The sequence below is a fragment of the Tachyglossus aculeatus genome, chromosome 1 (assembly GCF_015852505.1).
Source record: "Tachyglossus aculeatus isolate mTacAcu1 chromosome 1, mTacAcu1.pri, whole genome shotgun sequence".
Lineage (NCBI taxonomy): Eukaryota > Metazoa > Chordata > Mammalia > Monotremata > Tachyglossidae > Tachyglossus > Tachyglossus aculeatus.
The window spans coordinates 23,098,065-23,119,466 of record NC_052066.1 but is presented as its reverse complement, the minus strand read 5'-3'; the positions used below and the strand labels follow the sequence as shown (position 1 = coordinate 23,119,466).

At 44.4% G+C, this 21,402-nt stretch overlaps 1 non-coding gene across 1 annotated transcript; it reads right to left on the bottom strand.

The window, feature by feature from the left end:
• Positions 1–1,866: 1,866 nt before the first annotated feature.
• Positions 1,867–2,004, bottom strand: LOC119933786. Its single transcript, XR_005452662.1, has one exon. It is a non-coding gene; the product is annotated as a small nucleolar RNA SNORA7 (small nucleolar RNA).
• Positions 2,005–21,402: the final 19,398 nt, after the last annotated feature.

The following is a 21,402-nucleotide window of genomic DNA, read 5'->3' as shown; positions in this document are numbered from 1 at the left end:
ATTAGAACCCATGACCTCTGACTTCCAAGCCTGGGCTCTTACCACTAAGCCACACTGCTTCTCATAGGTATTTATAGGTACCCCGTGAAGCAGCATGGCCTAGTGGATAGAGCCCGGGGCTGGGAGTCAGAAAGACCTTTGGTTCTAATTCTGGTCCTGCCATTTGTCTGCTGTGTGACTTTGGGCAAGTCACTTAACTCCTCTGGCCTCAGTTACCTCATCTGTAAAATGGGAATGAAGACTACGAGCCTCATCTGGGATAGGGACTCTGTCAAACCTGATTACCTTGTATCTTCCTCAGAGCTCCGAACAGTACTTGACTCATAGTAAACATTTAACAAATGCCATTGTTATTGCTATGATTTCCTAGCAGTCAACAGCTAGTGCAGCAGCCTTATGTGGGCTACTATGGAGCATTTCACTTGCCCTCTTTGGCTAGGGCTGCCCGCCGAACACAGGGTCTATCAAAGTGTTGTGCCAGAACACAAGTGTCTTTAGCAGTGGGTTCTGCAGGAATGTAGCACCCGCAGTGTAGGAGAAGTGAGTGTATGCCTGATTTTCCATGAACACAGTTTGCAGACTTGAAGAGCCCTGCAATAAGGGAAACTCTCCTGACAGAGTCTCCTGTTGAAATTGAGGGGCAAACTTTGGTCTTGAGATTCATGTGTTTTGGGCCAAATAAGTAATGAGGTACAGGTCCTGTTACAAAAGAATTGTAGTTGAATGTGTAATAATAAATAACACGTGACCAGGCATAAGCACTCCCTCCAGCCCAGAATTCTATCTCCTTTCACATCAGGCACATCACTACTCTCCGCATCTTCAAAGCCCTACTAAAATCACACCTCCGCCACATAGCCTTCCCCGATTATTGTCTCATCAACCCCCCATCATTTCCTCCCTACTGTGTTAGCTGTGCAATTGAGTTCTCAAGCCCTAAGCACTTGGGTACTCAACCACTTATATGCAGTCAGTCAATCGTATTCATTGAGAGCTTCCTGTGTGCAGAGCACCGTGTTAAGTGCTTCAGAGAGTACAATATAACAACGGAATAGACATTCCCTTACTAGGTGCTTAGTACAGTGCTCTGCACACAGTAAGCGCTCAATAAATATGATTAATGATGACTCCCTGACCACAACAACCTTACAGTCTAGAGGGAGAGACAGACATTAATATAAATAAATAAAATTACAGATATGTACATAAGCGTTAAGGGACTGGGCTGGGGATGAATAAAGGAAGCAAATCAGGGTGATGCAGAAGGGAGGGAAAAGTAAGGAAAAGAGGCCTTAGTCAAGTATGGATTCTACTTCTAGAGAAGCAGCGTGACTCAGTGGAAAGAGCATCATGGGCTTTGGAGTCAAAGGTCATGTGTTCAAATCCCGGCTCTGTCAATTATCAGCTGTGTGACTTTGGGCAAGTCACTTAACTTCTCTGTGCCTCCGCTACCTCATTTGTAAAATGGGGATTAAGACTGAGCCCTCCGTGGGACAACCTGATCACGTTGTAACCTCCCCGGTGCTTAGAACAGTGCTTTGCACATAGTAAGTGCTTAATAAATACCATTATTATTATTATTCTATGGGGAAGGCCTGTATGAATTTTTAAACTTTCTTACTTCCCCTTTATCTTGTCTTACGCTCTCGAGTCATGGAGAGTTTCCGGCCCATAGTCACACCACGAACACATCTCTCCCAGAATGCCCCGCATTCTATCTTACAGTCATTCTGGTAGCTGTATCCATAGCATTTTCTTGGTAAAAATACAGAAGTGGTTTACCATTGCCTCCTTCCGTGCAGTAAATCTGAGTCTCCAACCTCGAGTCTCTCCCATGCTGCTGCTGCTCAGCATGGGTGAGTTTTGACTTGTAGCAGATTGCCTTCCACTCCCTAGCCACTGGCCAAGCTAGGGATGGAATGGGTAGGCCTCTGCTTGACTCTCCCTCCTGTAGTCAAGACTAGTAGCATACTGGAAACTCTCCAGGTGCAACCCTGAGAGGGACTTACTTTCCCCTACCTGTAATTTATTTTCATGTCCGCCTCTCCTGTTAGGTTGTAAGTTCCTTGAGGCCGGTGATCATGTCTACTAACTCTACTGTATGCTCCCAAACTCCCACTCCAGTAAACGTTCAATCAATGCTATTGACAGATTGGCTTTTGGTCCCGTTTTATTTACAGTAAATGTTAAGCACTTACTATGTGCTAGGCACTGTACTGAGTACTGGTTTCTAATTCCTTGTCTACCAGGACATCAATTGACATTTTTTAGTGGATGGCTTTCAGTTCTGAATTACTAATGGTGATTTTTCATTGGCGATGTGTTTTGGGGATGCAACATTAAAATTCATGGGCGTGCAGTCTTGGTATCTACAAACCCAAGCAAATTATTTCACAGTAAACAAACAATCCCCAAGTTATAATAATAATAATGATGATGATAATAATAGTACTTCTTAAGGACTTACTGTATGCCAAGCACTGTTCTTACTTCTCATCCAAGCATCTCATCCAACCATAATCCACCTGGTGCTCACACTCAATCCCCATTTTCCAGATGAGGTAACCGAGGCCCAGAGAAATGAAGTGACTTGCCCACGGCCACACAGCAGACATGTGGCAGAGCCAGGATAAGAACCCATGACCTTCTGACTCACAGGTCCTAGGCTGTATCCACGAAGCCAATTCAGTCTACTTCCCAGAGGAAACCAGTTCCCTTTCAACACTGCCCTAGCCGCCGGGTGGGATTTCTAGACTTGTTCTGTGTGCAGTAAAGGGTAACTGGATAAGATTTTCTTTTTCCTACTACTTTTTTGGCTTCTTGGGCCCCATTCCTACTTTTCTGAATATTTATACTGTCTCCATGTCCTTGAATTCACTGCCCCCTTTTGTGAGTTTGGAGTCCCCTGCAGTGGTTCTGATTTAGTGCCTTTTCCTCGAGAGTTGCACTATGTTTTAAGAAAATGCCTATTCCTGCTCTGCACACGGTGGAAACATAAAATTTGCGTATTGCAATAAATACTTGGCTTCATGAATTTCCTGGCTGTTAAATAACAGAACTTAAAATGCTAGGTAAGCATGTAAAAGAAGATAACATCATAAATACTAGAAAGTTACAAGTTGGTAGGTCTGGGTTGTTTGCGTTTTTTTTGTTTTTTATCTTGCAACTGTCACCTGTCCATTCTTTACCAGCCTCCCCAAAACATCTAGAACACCTCATGTGGGAACCCCCTACCCTCAACCCCATTCCCTGTTGGGGCAGGGAGACTGAGATCGATTTGTCTCAGAACCTGTTTATGGCCAAGAGTTCCCAGATCACTGCCACCCAAACCCTGATCAGCCTCCTCCCAGCGCCCAGGGCTTCAAGCACCAGAAGTAGCATGGCTTAGGAGAAGCAGTGTTGCCTAGTGGAAAGAGCAAAGGCCTGGGAGTTAGAGGATCTGGGTTCTAATCCTAACTTCACCGCTTGTTTGCTGTGTGACCTTGGGTGAGCTACTTCAATCAATCAATTATATTTATTGAGCACTACACTGTGTGCAGAGCACTGTACTAAGTGCTTGGAAGAGTATGCTACAACAATAGAATAGAGCTGATAATCCCGTTCCCTGCTCATGATGAGCTTGCAGTCTAGAAAGAGGCAGACATTAATGTAAATAAGTATTCACATCTCGGTCCTCAGTTCCCTCAATTGTAAAATGGAGATTGAGACTGTGAGCCCCTTGTGGGTTATGGACGGTGTCCAACCTGGTTATCTTGCACCTATCCAGTGTTCAGTACAGTGGCTGGCACATATCACTTAAATGCCAGTTAAAAAAAAAGCTCCTTGAGAACATTTAAAACACTGGAGAAACTTCTCCAGTTTGTAATTGGTGAAGGGCCTGAGGGAAAATATTTCCAGGAATCATTTCTTTACTTATTGATCATTTTTATCTGGGTTTGTTGACCATGTTACCTACTGCTCTTTGTTCCTAGTTTTCCTCCCTTAGATTGTGAGCCCTAAGAGTTGGACAGGGACAATGTCTGGTCTAATTAAATTGTAACTCTCCACAGTGCATAGCTCAGTGCTCAGAATATGGTAAGTGCTTAATAAATACCATAAATAACCAACTCAGGAAAAATGGGATGATCACACTTTGTGACCTGGGGTAATAATATTAATAATAATATTAATAATAATAATAATAACAACAATAATAATAATAGTAATAATGACATTTGTTCATTCATTCATTCATTCAATTGTATTTACTGAGCGCTTACTGTGTGCAGAGCACTGTACTAAGTGCTAGGGAAGTACAAGTCGACAACATATAGAGACGGTCCCTACCCAAAAACGGGCTCACAGTCTAGAAAGGGGAGACAGACAACAAACCAAAACATGTAGATGGGTGTCAAAGTCATCAGAACAAATAGAATTAAAGCTATATGCAAATCATTAACAAAATAAATAGAATAGTAAATATGTACAAATAAAATAGAGTAATAAATCTGTACAAATATATATACAAGTGCTGTGGGGAGGGGAAGGAGGTAGGGCAGGGGGGATGGGGAGGAGGAGAGGAAAAAAGGGGCTTAGTCTGGGAAGACCTCTTGGAGGAGGTGAGCTTTCATTAGGGATTTGAAGGGAGGAAGAGAGCAAGCTTGGCAGATGTGTGGAGGGAGGGCATTCCAGGCCACGGGAAGGATGTGGGCCGGGGGTCGATGGCAGGACAGGTGAGAGCAAGGTACAGTGAGGAGGTTAGCGGCAGAGGAATGGGTGGTGTGGGCTGGGCTGGAGAAGGAGAGAAGGGAGGTGAGGTAGGAGGGGGCGAGGTGATGAACAGCCTTGAAGACGGGAGTGAGGAGCTTTTGCTTGATGCGTAGGTTGACAGGCAGCCACTGGAGATTTTTGAGGAGAGGAGTAACATGCCCAGAGCGTTTCTGCACAAAGATGATCTGGGCAGTGGCGTGAAGTATATAGACTGAAGTGGGGAGAGACAGGAGGATGGGAGATCAGAGAGGAGGCTGATGCAGTAATCCAGTTGGGATACGATGAGAGATTGAACCAGTAAGGCAGCGGTTTGGTTGGAGAGGAAAGAGCAGATCTTGGCGATGTTGTGGAGGTGAGACCAGCAGTTTGTGGTGACGGATTGGATGTGAGGGGTGAATGAGAGAGTGGAGGTGAGGATGACACCAAGGTTGCAGGCTTGTGAGATGGGAAGGATGGTAGTGCCGTCTACAGTGACAGGAAAGTCAGGGAGAGGGCAGGGTTTGGGAAGGAAGATACTATATGCAAAGCATTGTTCTAAGCACTGGGGGTGATACAAGGTGATCAGGTTGTCCCACGTGGGGCTCACAGTCAATCCCTATTTTACAGATGAGGTAACTGAGGCACAGAGAAGTGAAGTAACTTGCCCAAAGTCACACAGATGACAAGCGGCGGAGCTGGGATTAGAACTGATGACCTCTGACTCTCAAGCCTGGGCTCTTTCCACTGAACCACTCTGCTTCTCTGGGATACTTCTGTTACTCATCAATGGTATTGAGTGCTTACTATGTAGCAAGCACTATACTAAGCCCTTGGGAGAGTACAATTCAACAGAGTTGAGAGACACATTCCCTGTGTCCAATGAGTTTACAGTCTAGAGGGGAAGACAGACATTAATACAAAAAAAAATATAATTTACAGATATGTATAAAAGTGTGGCAGGGTTGAGGGTGGGGTGAATATCAAATGTCCAAAAGTCACAGATCCAACTGCATAGACAACACAGAAGGGAGAGGGAGTCTGGGAGAAAATGGTCTTAATAATAATAATGATGGCATTTATTAAGCACTTACTATGTGCAAAGCACTGTTCTAAGTGCTGGGGAGCTTCCAAGGTGATCCAGTTGTCCCACAGGGGGCTCACAGTCTTAATCCCCATTTACAGATGAGGTAACTGAGGCATAGAGAAGTTAAGTGACTTGCCTAATGTCACACAACTGACAATTGGCAGAGCCAGGATTTGAACCCATGAACTCTGACTCCAAAGCTCGTGCTCTTTCCAATGAGCCATGCTGCTTCTCTGGGAAATCTTAATCTTAGTCTTAATCAGGGAAGGCCTCTAGGAGGAAATGTGACCATACTGAGAGACTAGGGGGTCAAACTGCCACAATCAATCAATAAATAGTATTTATTGGGCATTTATTTTGTACAGCACACAATCAAAAGAGAGATAATCATTTGGATAATTCAGTAAAATACTTCTTTAGCCTGAATCATACGAGGGATTCTATTTGCTTATGCTATCCAAATGATTGCCTCAATCCTTTAGGTAGGATTTGACTCTGAAAACTTTCCCTTAGACAAGCCTTTGAATTTCAGTCACACTTTGTTTCTTCAGGTCTTCACCCTTTCATATTGAAATTCTCAACAAGGCAATGACCCAGAAGTTGCATTTTGGCATTTATTGGTATCCAAGGCCTCTACTGTAGTTTATGAATCAATCAATGATATTTATTGAAAGCTTATGGTGTGCAAAGCAGTGCATTCAATTTTTGGTAAAGTGGAATACAACAGAGTTTGTGGACAACATCCCTGCCTTCAAGGAACTTGCAATCGAATGGGGGAACAAATGCTAAAATAAATTATAGATAAGTTTAAGAGCAGAGTGTTAGTATATGTGCATTAGGAAGCAACGTTGTTCAGTGGAAAGAGCACAGCCTTTGGAGTCAGAGGTCATGGGTTCAAATCCTGGATCCGCCAATTGCCAGCTGTGTGACTTTGGGCAAGTCACTTAACTTCTCTGTGCCTCAGTTACCTCATCTATAAAGTGGGGGTTAAGACAGTGAGCCCCCGTGGGACAAAATGATCACCTTGTAACCTCCCCAGCACTTAGAACAGTGCTTTGCACACAGTAAGTGCTTAATAAATGCTATCATTATTATTATTAGTGTTCTGGGGTTGGGATGGGGTGAGTATCAGAATTATTAAGGGGTTAAGATCCAATGGCATAGGTGATGCAGAAAAGAGAATGATTTGGGAGGGAAAATAGGAGGTTATTCAAGGAAGATATCTTGGAGGAGATAAGATTTTAACAGAGTTTGGAGAAAAATAAAAGAAATGACAAAGCATTTACTGAAATCCACTGACTAGCAAGCACTTCTCTTGGTCCAAACCTGAACAAAAAGTCACTCTTTTGCATGGAAGTTTAACATGAATTGCTACACTATGTAGAAAAGAGAATTCTGGAATTAGGAGCCCTGTACATGGAATTTGCCTCCAGTCTCCCAGTCCTGCTCTGAAATCTCCCTTCTATCCATCCATTCTAGCTCTTTCCTAAAGACTAGAAGCTCCCTGGGGGCTGGGTTCATGTCTACAACTCAAGTACTTTCCCCAGCACTTGATATAATGCTCCTCATACATAAGCATTCAAAGCAAAAATCTCCAGTGGCTACCAATCAACCTATGCATCAGGCAAAAACTCCTCACCCTCGGCTTCATGGCTCTCCATCACCTCAACCCCTCATACCTCACCTCTCTTCTCTCCTTCTACTGCCCACCCTGCACCCTCCGCTCCTCTGCCGCTAATCTCCTCACTGTGCCTCGTTCTCACCTGTCCCGCCATCGACCCCCAGCCCACCCGGCCCACGTCACCCCCCTGGCCTGGAATGCCCTCCCTCTCCACATCTGCCAAGCTAGCTCTCTTCCTCCCTTCAAGGCCCTACTGAGAGCTCACCTCCTCCAGGAGGCCTTACCAGACTGAGCCCCCTCCTTCCTCTCCCCATCCCCCCCGCCTTACCTCCTTCCCCTCCCCACAGCACCTGTATATATGAATATCTGTTTGCATGTATTTATTACTCTATTTATTTATTTTATTTGTACATATGTATTCCATTTATTTTATTTTGTTAATATGTTTTGTTTTGTTCTCTGTCTCCCCCTACTAGACTGTGAGCCCACTGTTGGGTAGGGACCGTCTCTATATGTTGCCAACTTGTACTTCCCAAGCGCTTAGTACAGTGCTCTGCATACAGTAAGCGCTCAATAAATACAATTGAATGAATGAATGAAAGCATACCATTGATGATTAATGGATTGATTTTATGATAGCTTCCCTTTCATTCTAGTCTGTGCTCTTCTCCCTTGTCATTCTTCCCTGATATGTACCAGATAAGCAACAAGCCACCCTGGCCACCAAAGACCCGACCACCAGAAAGCAGCCACACTTCTTGCAGATTCCCTCAAAATGGGCCTGGAGCTCCTCTCTGCTGGGAATTTGCCTCCAGTCTCCCAGTCCTGCTCTGAAATCTCCCTTCTATCCATCCATTCAAGCTCTTTCCTAGAGACTAGAAGCTCCCTGGGGGCTGCAGATTCAGCAGTGTGGTCTGATGGAGAGAGCACAAACGTGGGAATCAGATGGACCTGGGTTCTAGTCCTGGCTCTGCCACTTGCCTGCTGTGTGACCTTGGGAAAGTCACTTCACTTCTCTGTGCCTTGGTTACCTCACCTGTAAAATGAGGATTACGACTTGGGTCCCATGTGGCAAATGACTTTGTACAACGTGATTGCCTTGTATCTACACCAGTGTTTAGAATGGTGGCCGGCACATAGTAAGTGCTTAATGAATACCATAAAAAAAAGAGAGGGGAACTGAACAAAAATTATTCCCTGAAAACTTTTCACCTTCTCCACTTTCCTAGTTTTTCAGACCAGCTTATTCTGATATACTGAGTAACCAGGTTCTGAAAGTTTTCCAATCTATCCTTCCCATTCCTCTTCTCAGGATATTTATTTGTAGGTTAATCCAGAGTTCGGTGGAATGCTAAATCCTGCCGCAATTTGAGTTGGCCAAACAACATTCCCTGAAGGACTCTCCATTTTAGCTGTATTCCCCCTCTCCAGCTCAAGGTGAAATCAAGTCCTGAAACTCTGCAGGATCCTCATCCCAGAGAGGATGAAGTACGGAGCTCAGCTGCCAGGATCCGGAAGGGACGGACGATAAGAGAATTCCCAAAATGATCGTTTGTGAAGGGCTCAGCTCAGGAGTGGCCAGAGGGTGAGCTGGAGGTCAAGCTCAAAATGCATTGTCCCGGACAATGATACTTGGGGATTTGCAATCTGTGAATCCAGGGTTCAGATCAGCCGCTTGTGCACTTGATTCCCTGCAGATAATAATAATAATAATAATAATAATAATAATAATAATAATGATGGTATTTGCTAAGCGCTTACTATGTGCAAAGCACTGTTCTAAGTGCTGGGGAGGTTACAAGGTGATCAGGTTGTCCCATGGGGGGCTCACAGCTTTAATCCCCATTTTACAGATGAGGTAACTGAGGCCCAGAGAAATTAAGTGACTTGCCCAAAGTCACACAGCTGACAGTTGGCAGAGCCGGGATTTGAACCCATGACCTCTGACTCCAAAGCCCGGGCTCTTTCCACTGAGCCACGCTGCTTCCCTGCGTTTACTGCGGTAAACAAGAAACCTGTAAAAGGTGGCATTTAGCCCCGGCCAACCACCATTCAGATAGTCAGTCAGTCAGTCAATCTTATTTACTGAGTGCTTACTGTGTGCAGAGCACTGTACTAACTGCCTAGGAGGGTACAATATAACAACAAACTGACAGCCCAAATAATCTGTGAGGACGGTCTGAGCTCAGCTGTCTTCCCTAGGCCCTACCCACTGAGTGCGCCTCACAAACCCTGGAAGTGATGGGGTCGGGGCTTTTCTGTACATTTTTTTTAGGATGGGAGAATCCATCACCTACTCATCGTGACTCTAAGAATGGAAAGTCTCTAGATTGTAGGTTCGTTATGGGCAGGGAAGGTGTCTGCTCATTCTGTTGTATTTGTACTCTCCCAAGTGCTTAGTAGTAATAATAATAATAATAATAATAATGTCATTTATTAAGCACTTACTATGCGCAAAGCACTGTTCTAACCACTGTGGAGGTTACAAGGTGATTAACCTGTCCCACGGGGGGCTCACAGTCTTAATCCCACATTTTACAGATGAGGTAACAGGCACAGAGAAGTTAAGTGACTTGCCCCAAGTCACACAGCTTACAATTGGCAGAGCTGGGATTTGAACCCATAAACTCTGACTCCAAAGCCCGGGCTCTTTCCACTGAGCCACGCTGCTTCTCCAGGCCTCCATTTTGAGGGAATCTACAACTCAAGTACTTAGTACAGTGTCCTGCTCTTTCAATAAATACTATTGATTGATTGAAAATGTAATTGTTGGAAATTCAGAATTTAGAGAGTTGGATAGTGTTCTGAAGAATTAACCTCCAGTCAAGAGACTTGTCATTTGCTGACAAGATGAAGTAGCACAGCCTAATGGAAAGATCATGGGCCTCATAATCAAGGGGCCTGGGTTAGTCAGTCAGTAATATTTATTGGGCACGTATTATAAGAAGAGCACTGTACTAAGTGCTTGGGAGAATACCATATAACCATGTAAGAGATACATATTCTGACCACAATGAGCTTACAGTCTAGAGAGGGAGACACATATTAATATAAATAAATAAATTACAGATTTGTACATAAGTGCTGGGGGACTGAGAAGGAGGAGAATAAAGGGAGCAAGTCAGGTTGACACAGAAGGGAGTTAATTACTGATGGCATTTGTTAAGCACTTGCTATGTGCAAAGCACTGTTCTAAGCGCTAGGGGTGGGGATACAAGGTGATCAGGTTGTCCCACGTGGGGCTCTTAATCCCCATTTTACAGATGAGGTAACTGAGGCTCAGAGAAGTTAAGTGACTTGCCCAAGGTGACAGAGCAGACATGTGGTGGAGCCGGGATTAGAACCCATGACCTCTGACTCCCAAGCTCATGTTCTTGCTGCTGTGCCACGCTGCTTGGGCTTAGTTAGGGAAGGCCTCTTGAAGTAGATGTGCCTTCAATAAGGTTTTCAGCCTTCAGTAAGGCTATAATAATAAGGTTTTAACCGTAGTTTTGCCACTTCCCTGCTGTGTGACTTCAGGCAAGTCCCAATTTTTCTGTGCGTCAGTGTCCTCATCTGTAAAATGGGGATTCAATGTTTACCCTCGCTTCTATTTAAACTGTGAGCCCTGTGTAGGACAGGGATTCTGTCCTAACTGACAAACTTGTATATATTCCAGCATTTAGTAATAATAATTATAATAATTATGGTATTTGTTAAGTGCTTACTATGTGACAGGCACTGTACTAAGTGTTGGGATGGATACAAGCAAATCAGGTTGGACGCAGTTCGTTGTCCCATGTGGGGCTCACAGTCTCAATCCCCATTTTACGGATGAGGTTACTGTGGCCCAGAAAAGTGAAGTGACTTCCTCAAGGTCACACAGCTGACATGGAGGAGCTGGGATTAGAACTTATGACCTTCTGACTCGGAGGCACTTACTCTTGCTGCTTCTTCTTCTTACAGTGCTTGTCATATAATAGGTGCTTAACAAGCACCACAACTATTATTCAAGGAAAATGGACGGATAAAAAATATGAAAATGTGAAATGCAAAATGTGAAAGAGTAGAAACATCCAAGAGAAGTGGACTTTCTGTCCCTTTAAAAAGAAACTGTGGGGAAGATGGAAATTATAGTTTATGTGATGCCTCTTTGGTGAAATGAAGCTAAGATAAATTATTTGAAATGTAAACCCAAGAGCTTGGTATTTCAAATGATGTGGAATCTGTTTAGGGTTAGTATTCTGTAGCCCAGTGTTCAAAAAGAGTCACCTAAAGGATGAAACTGGCAGGTTTACACACTCTGTGGGAGAAATCATGTCAGGCTTAACAGTAGGAGGCCTTTTTTGACACGCTCCCCCCATAAAAAAGAAGATAAAGAGAGCTCATGAACATAGCCTATTGGGGATTTTAAATAAGGTTTGGATAAAGACTCTTAAGAAATAACTAGGGAAAATAACTACTCCATGGGACAAAGGGTATTCAATCTTTAGCTAGTGAGGGAAACTAGAAATGAGCAGATAATGATAATAATATTAATAGCAATAATAACAATAGTATCTGTTAAGCATTTAGTATGTGCCAATCAATCAATCAATTGTATTTATTGAGCATTTACTGCGTGCAGAGCGCAGCACTAAGCACTTGGGTGAATACAGTATGATAGTTGGTAGACGTGTTTCCTGCCTGCAGTGAGCACTGTACTAAGATCTGGGGTAGATACAAGTGGGAGGCAAACAGATATTGAATCCCCATTTTGCGGATTAGGGAACAAAGTACAGAGAAACGAACTGACTTGCCTAAGGTCACACAGAAGGTAAGTGGCAGAACCAGGATTAGAACCCAGCTCCTTCTGATTCCCAGGCTCCTGTTCTTCCTACTAGGCCACCCAGAGGCTTCTGAGAATGGAGTGAGGGTCATTCCTAGGTTACAGTGGGATGCTATCGCTTAGATATTTAATGGCAGAGAAAAATGGACAGTGTCAGGAAAGATTGCTAATGACCAGGCACTATTTTCTCTGGGAATAAAAAGGAGAGCCCAGCTGACCAAAATTGGAGACTGGCTGGAAGAGCTGGAATATGGGGAGGGAGGCACACTTTTCCACATCTCCAGATGTCTCTTTCAGTCAACCAATAAAAGATATTTATTGAGAACTTACTGCATCAGAATACTGAACTAAATGGTTGCGAGAGTACGGTATAACAGAGTTGGTAGACACAGCCCCTGTCCATAAGATTACTACAGTCTACAGGGGAAACAGACATTAAGATAATTTAAGGATATGTACATGATTGCCTTGGATCTGAGAGTGGGGCAACTATAAAGTGTCTAAAGGGTATCAATCTAAGTGCATAGGCGATGTAAAAAAGAGAGAGAACAGGGGAGATGAGGTTTAGTTGATGAAGGCCCCTTGGAGGAGAAGTGATTTTTACAAGGTTTTGAACTTTGTGGAGAGTGAATGTCTTTCAGATAAGAAGGGGGAAGAGGGAGAACATTGGCGAGGGGTCAGCAGAGAGACAAGTGAAATCGAGGTACAGTGAGCAGGTTGGTGTTAGAAGACTGAAGAGTATGGGCTGCATTGTAGTAGGAAATCAGAGAGGTAAGGTAGGAGGGGGCAAATTGATTGAGTGCTTTAAAGCCAGTGGTAAAGTTTTTGTTTGATGCAGAAGTGGATGGACAACAACTGAAGGTTCTCAAGGAGCAGGGTGATATGAACCAAATTTTTTAGGTAAACGAACCAGGCAGTAGAGTGAAGGATTAGAGTGGGGAGAGACAGAAGGCTGGGAGATCAGCAAGGAGGCTGATGAAGTAATTAAGGTGGGATAATACAAGTTCTTGGATTGAAATAATAGAAGCCTGAAAATGGCCATTTCTCCTCAGAGAGCAGGGATGCCTCCAGGATGACCCTGAAATAATAATAATAATAATAACGATGGTATTTGTTAAGTGCCTACTATGTGCAAAGCACTGTTCAAAGCACTGGGGGGATACAAGGTGATGAGATTGTCCCATGTGGGGCTCACAGTCTCAATCCCCCTTTTACAGATGAGGGAACTGAGGCACAGAGAAGTGACTTGCCCAAAGTTGACAAGTGGTGGAGCGGAATTTGAACCCATGACCTCTGACTTCAAGGCCCGGGCTCTTTCCACTGAGCCACGCTGCTTCTCTATAGAAACCAGCTCCATCATGGCTACCCCTCCAGTCCATGACCGCACTTCCCACAGGAAGGTCACATCTCCTCCAAGAATCACATCTCCTCCAAGAATCCATTCCCGATTATGCCCTCTTTTTCCCTTCTCCCTCTTCCTTCTGACTTGTCTATACACTGGGATCTGTGACCTCTGGGCGCTTGCCATTCACCCCACCCTCATTCATTCATTCATTCATTCAATCGTATTTATTGAGCGCTTACTGTGTGCAGAGCACTGTACTAAGTGCTTGGGAAGTACAAGTTGGTAACATATAGTGACGGTCCCTACCGCCACAGCACTTATTTATTTATGTCAATGTCTGTCCCCCTCTAGGCTGTAAGCTCACTGTGGGCAGGGACTGTGTCTACCAAATGTGTATTGTACTCTTCCAAGTGCTTAGTACAGGCAAGAACTTGATAAATACCATTCATTGAAATCATAACAACAGCAATGGTATTTACTCAACACCCATTGGATAGAATGGATTTTGCCAAACAAGTGGGAAAGTTCACCTTCTCTGCCAAAACTAAAGTGCTCTGCACATAGTAAGCACTCAATAAATATGATTGATTGATTGATTGATTGATTGATTAAAGAAGTTTTCTCTGAATCCCATTGTCCCCACTAGCTATCACCCCACTTCCCTCCTCTCATCCTTAACCACGCTGCTTGAATTTCACTTGTTCACTTCCTCTCAACCAGATCTGTGGAGAAGCAGCACAGCATAATGGCTAGAGCACAGGCCTGCGAGTCAGAAGGCGATGGGTTCTAATCCCGGCTCTGCCACTCGTCTGCTGTGTGACCTCGAGCAAGTCACTTCACTTCTTTGGGGCTCAGTTACTTTGTCTGTGAAATGGGGATTGAGACTGTGAGCCCCAGGTGAGATGGGGACTGTGTCCAACCCAATTTGTTTGTATCCACCCCGGTGTTTAATGCAGTGCCTGGCACAGAGAAAGGGCTTAACAAATACCACAGTTACTTGACCCTCTAGAGTCAGGTTTTCACCCCCTTCACTCCACTGTCTGCATTCTTCAACGTCACCAATGACCACCTCACAACCATTCAATGGGGTCTATTTGTTCCTAATTCAACTTGACCACGTGGTCACCTTCAACATTGCTGGCCATTCCCATCTCCTTGGTACACAAAAACTCTTTACCACTGGCTTTAAAGCACTCAATCAATTCTCCCCCTCCTACCTTACCTCACTGATTTCCTACTACGATGCAGCCCATACTCTTCACTCTTCTAACACCAACTGCTCACTGTACCTCGATTTCACCTGTCTCGCTGCCGACCCCTTGCCAATGTTCTCCCTCTTCCCCCTCCTTATCTGAAAGACATTCACTCTCCACAAGGTTCAAAACCTTATAAAATCTTGAATTTCCTGACAGTGCTCACCTGGTTCTCCTTTCCAACCAGTCCTCCCATCCCCCTTCACAGTTTCTTTCATTGGTTCCTCTTCTACCTCTCCATTTTTTATGATATTTGTTAAGCACTTACCGAACAAATAGTCCTCAATACGTGTCCAACACTGATCTAAGCATTGGAGTAGATACAAGTTAATTAAGTAATTAGGTAGTAAAAACTGAGGCACAGAGTAGTTGAGTGACTTGTCCAAGGCCACACAGCAAGCTCTTGACAGAGCTGGGATTAGAATCCAGATGCTCTCACTCCCAGGCTCATGCTCTTTCTACTAGGCCACACCACTCCCCTACTGACTATGATTAGTTTGAAGACATTTTCATCTAGCAAGGATTACAGGTTGGAAGAGGAGTATAAATAAAATCTTCACATCCAAAAAAAATTCTGCAAAATCACTCCGTGAAGAAAAGATGTATAATAAGAGAATTATAATTAAATCCCATTTTTAAAAAAAGTATTGCAAAACAAAAATTTTAAAAATAACATAGAATGAAGCAACAGTTCCAAATAATAATAATGATGATAATTGTGGTATTTCTTAAGCACTTACTATGTGCCAGTCATTGTACTAAGCATTAGGGTAGTTACCAGCAGCGTGGCTCAGTGGAAAGAGCACAGGCTTTGGAACCAGAGGTCATTGGTTCAAATCCCAGCTCCGCCACCTGTCAGCTGTGTGACTTTGGGCAAGTCACTTAACTTTGTTCCTCAGTTACCTCATCTGTAAAATGGGGATTAAGACTGTGAGCCCCCCGTGGGACAACCTGATCACCTTGTAACCTCCCCAGCAATTAGAACAATGCTTTGCACATAGTAAGCGCTTAATAAATGCAATCATCATTATTATTATTATTATTATACATGCAAAGAGGGTTGGATACAGTCCCTGTTCCACATGGGGCTCACAGTCTCAACCCCCTTTTTACAGATGAGGTAAATGAGGCACAGGGAAGGGAAGTGACTTGCCCAAGGTCACATGGTAGGCATGTGGTAGAGCCATGACCTTCTGACTCTGAGGCTCATGCTCTATCCCGTACGCCATGCTATTTCTCTTCTCCTAAATTATTTAAGTGTTTTTCCTCTGGCTAGAGAGATATGCTACCTTGGTCTTTAGTGCTTCAATTTCCACAGTTGGGATGACAATGGAGAAATCTCCCATTATGTACTGGCAGACAAGCCTCTGTCCTGAGAATTCAGGATTGAGCACCTCCATGAAGGAACTGATTCTAAAACCAGTGGTTTATAGAGCACCTCTGGCACTCTTTTTCATGCCGGTCAGATTCCCTCTGAAACCCAGAGTGTATGGAGTGAGTAGGCTGGCAAGGATGCAGAGCATTGAGACATTCGTGTGAAGGTTTTTCCCATGCCAGACAGCTTTATGAACAAAGGGACTTCAGTCCTGTACCAATGCTGTGCCTTAGTTCCATAATGATGATGATGATGATGGTATTTGTTAAGCACTTACTTTTTGTTAAGCACTTGGGTAAATACAAAGCGGTCAGGTTGGCCCATGTGGGGCTCACAGTCTTTAATTCCCATTTTTCAGATAAGGTAACTGAGGCCCAGAGAAGTGAAGGGACTTGTCCAAGGTCACACAGCAGGCAAGTGGCGGAGCCAGGATTAGAACCCATGACTTCCGACTCCCAAGCCCGTGCTGTATCCACTACACCACGTCATTATGCTGGTCATCTCTGTGGTCTTTGCTGACCCTGTTAGCCAGCTCTTTTCTAATACTCCCATCTGTCTAGTCCATATGTGATTTTTTAATAGTATTTTTTCAGAACTCACTATGTACCAGGCACTAAACTAAGTGCTGGGGTAGCTACAAGCTAATCAGGTTAGACACAGTCCCTGTGCCACATGGTGCTCACAGTCTTAATGATGATGATGGTATTTGTTAGGTGCCTACTATGTGCCAAGCACTGTTCTCAGCACTTGAGTAGACACAAGGTAATCAGGTTGTCCCATGTGGGGGTCACAGTCCATTTTACAGAAGAGGGAACTGACAGAGAAGTGAAGTGGTCTGCCAAAAAGTCACACAGCTGACAAGTGGCAGGCCAGAATTAGAACCCATGACCTCTGACTCCCTAGCTGGTGCTCTTTCCACTATGCCACGCTCCCATCCCAGCCCCACACCACTTATCAATCAATCAATCAATCGTATTTATTGAGCACTTACTGTGTGCAGAGCACTGTACTAAGCGCTTGGGAAGTACAATTTGGCAACATATAGAGACGGTCCCTACCCAACAGTGGGCTCACAGTCTAGAAGGGGGAGACAGAGAACAAAACAAAACATACTAACAAAATAAAATAAATAGAATAGATATGTACAAGTAGAATAAAGAGAATAATAAATATGAACAAATATATATACATATATACAGGTGCACTTATGTCTATCTCTGTCATTTATTTATCCCCATTTTCCAGATGAGGTAACTGAGGCACGGAGAAATGAAGTGAGTTGCCCAAGGTCACACAGCAGACAAGTGGCAGAGTAGGGATTTTTTCATTTATTCATTGATTCTATCATATTTATTCATTCATTCATTCATTTAATCGTATTTATTGAGCGCTTACTGTGTGCAGAGCACTGTACTAAGCACTTGGGAAGTACAAGTTGGCAACATATAGAGACAGTCCCTACCCAACAGTGGGCTCACAGTCTAGAAGACTAGAAAATTTTAGTCTAGAAGACTAGTCTAGAAGACAGTCTAGAAGATTAGTCTAGAAGGCTGAGTGCTTACTGTGTGCAAAGACCTGTACTAAATGCTTGGGAGAGTATAACATAACAACACTTGCCCACATGTTTTGTTTTGTTGTCTGTCACCTTTCTAGGCTGTGAGCCCGTTGTTGGGTAGGGGCTGTCTCTATATGTTGCCGACTTGTACTTCCCAAGTGCTTAGTACATTGCTCTGCACACAGTAAGCTCTCAATAAATACGATTGAATGAATGAATGAACAACAAATAGACACATGCACACAACGAGCTCACAGTCTAGAGGGGCGACAGAAATTATAAATAAATGGATGGATAAATAAATTACAAATATACGTATGTGTGTGTGTGTGTGGGGGGGGGGGGGGATGAATGAAGAAGCAAGTAAGAGCGGCCCAGAAGAGAGCAGGAGAAGAGGAGAGGAGGGCTTAGTCAGGGAAGGCTTCTTGGAGGAGATGATCAAAAACATTCTCCTCCTTCCCCCCTACCCCAAGTTACAAGTAGGGTGATGGATGCCTCCTGGGGCTGAGTCAAAATTAGAACCCAGGTCTCTTGATTCCCAGAGCTGGACTCCCTCCACTGAAACAACAGCAAGGCTGGGAGAAAACGCCTCTACCAGTCAAATGGAGGTGGGCAGCAATATCGCGCATGCTCTAGGCTGGGATGATTCCGGTTCATTGTTCCGTGCCACCTGCTCTGCACAGACTAAGCGCTCAGTAAATACGCTTGACTGACTGACCAGCCTGGACAGGGTTCCTGCCGGACGACAGTGCTGAGGCCGAGGCCCACGGGCGACCACTGGTCCGGGCTAGGATAATCTGTGGAAGCCGTAGCGTGGTATGTGGAGCCTCTCTGGACTAAGCTGGAGAAGCACCATGGCTCAGTGGAAAGAGCCCGGGCTTTGGAGTCAGAGGTCATGGGTTCAAATCCCAGCTCCGCCACTTGTCAGCTGTGTGACTTTGAGCAAATCACTGAACTTCTCTGTGCCTCAGTTACCTCATCTGGAAAATGGGGATTAAGACTGTGAGCCCCACGTGGGACAACCTGATCACCTTGTAAACTCCCCAGCGCTTAGAACAGTGCTTTGCACATAGTAAGCACTTAATAAATGCCATTATTATCATTATTATTATTATTATTATTATTATTAATGCCTCTCCCATCAGGAACCCCCAGCCCAGGCTAGGGCCTGGCAGCCTGAGAAGCAGCATGGTCTAGTGGGTAGAACACAGGTCTGGGAGTCATTCATTCATTCAATCATATTTATTGAGCGCTTACTGTGTGCAGAGCACTGTACTAAGCGCTTGGGAAGTACAAGTTGGCAACATATAGAGATGGTCCCTACCCAACAGCAGGCTCACAGTCTAGAAGGGGGAGACAGACAACAAAACAGAACATATTAACAAAATAAAATAAATAGAATAAATGTGTACAAATAAAATAGAGTAATAAATCCGTACAAACATATATACATATATACAGGTGCTGTGGCGAGGGGAATGAGGTAAGGAAGGGGGATGGGGAGGGGGAAGAAGGGGAGAAGAAGGAGGGGGTTCAGTGTGGGAAGGCCTCCTGGAGGAGGTGAGCTCTCAGTAGGGCTTTGAAGGGAGGAAGAGAGCTAGCTTGGCGGAATTGCGGAGGGAGGGCATTCCAGGCCAGGGGGAATCAGACATTCACACAGTCATGGGCTCTAATCCTGGCTCCACCACTCATCTGCTGTGTGACCCTGGGCAAGTCACTTCACTACTCAGCACTACTACTCAATACTCAGCTCACTACTGAGCAGTGTGGTTCAGTGGAAAGAGCATGGGCTTTGGAGTCAGAGGTCATGGGTTCAAACCCCGCCTCTGACACTGGTCAGCTGTGTGACTTTGGGCAAGTCACTTCACTGGGCCTCAGTTCCCTCATCTGTAAAATGGGCGTGAAGACTGTGAGCCCCCTGTGGGACAACCTGATCACCTTGTAACCTCCCCAGCGCTTAGAACAGTGCTTTGCATGTAGTAAGTGCTTAATAAATGCTATTATTATTATTATTATTATTACTCTGGGTCTCAGTTCCCTCATCTGGAAAATGGGGACTGAGACTATGAGTTCCAAGTGGGACAGGGACCATGCCCAACTTGATTTGCTTGAATCCATCCCAGCGCTTAGTGCAGTGCCTGGCAAATAGTAAGTGCTTAACAAATACCATTATGATTATTATTATATTATTATTATCACAGCAGACTGAGGAGATGGCAGCACTGCTGCAGTCTGCCCTGGCCTGGCATTTTTGCCACCCCAGATGACCATTCATTCAATCGTATTTATTGAGCGCTTACTGTGTGCAGAGCATTATACTAACCACCTTCTGTAGCTGCTCTGTCTGCTCATGGGGAATTCATTCATTCATTCAATCATATTCATTGAGCGCTTACTGTGAGCAGAGCACTGTACTAAGCACTTGGGAAGTACAAGCTGGCAACATATAGAGACGGTCCCTACCCAACAGCGGGCTTACAGTCTAGAAGGGGGAGACAGACAACAAAACATATTAACAAAATAAAATAAATAGAATAAATATGTACAAGTAAAATAAATATATAGAGTAATAAATATGTACAAAGATGTATACATATATACAGGTGCTGTAGGGAGGGGAAGGAGGTAAGGTTGGGGGGATGGGGAGAAGGAGGAGGGGGAGAGGAAGGAGGGGGCTCAGTCTGGGAATTGGGGAAGCGTGTAGATTGGGGAGGTGACATGTGGCAGAGCCAGTGGCTGGACCACTCTCCAACACTAACAATGACAATTGTGGAATTTGTGTAATCAGCCAGTCAATCATATTTATTGAGTGCTCATTGTATGCAGACCACTGTTCTAAGCTCTGGGGACGAGTACACTACAATAAACAGAAACAATTCCCTGCCCATTCGTTCAATCATATTTAATGAGCGCTTACTGTGTGCAGAGCACTGTACTAAGTGCTTGGAAAGTACAATTTGGCAACAAATAGAGACAATCCCTACCCAACAACAGGCTCACAGTCTAGAAGGGGGAAGACAGATAACACAACCACAGTGCTTATTTTTGTCCCCAGCTCTCCACTAAGTATTGGAGTAGATAATAATGGAATTCAGTTAAGCACTTACTATGTGTCAAGCACTATCTGAACCGTTGTGTTAGATACAAGTGAATCAGCTTGGACGTGGTCCCTGTCCCACATAAGACTCACAGCCTAAGGGGAGGGAGAACAGGTATTTAATCCTCATTTTACCGAAAAAGAAACCGAGGCCCAGAGAAACTGTGACTCGCCCAAGATCACACAGAACACTGTTTTAGGCAGTTGGCGGCACGTACTAAAAGCAATAGAGACTGTGCCTGCCCTTGAAGTGCTTAGCATCTTGAGCTGTTGGGCCGAGGGAGGCACCATGCCAGGGTCGTCCCCTCTGCCATCATGACAGCCATTTCGCTCACATTCCCTTGTCTTATGCTGTCGAGTCATGTCCGACCCATAGAGATGCCATGGACACATCTCCCTCAAAACGCCCCACCTCCATCTGCAATTGTTCTGGTAATGTATCCCTGGATTTTCTTGGTCAAAATCCAGAAGTGGTAAACCACCATCACCCTCCTTCCGCGCATTCAACTCTAGTCTCCTCCCTCAACTCTCTCCAAT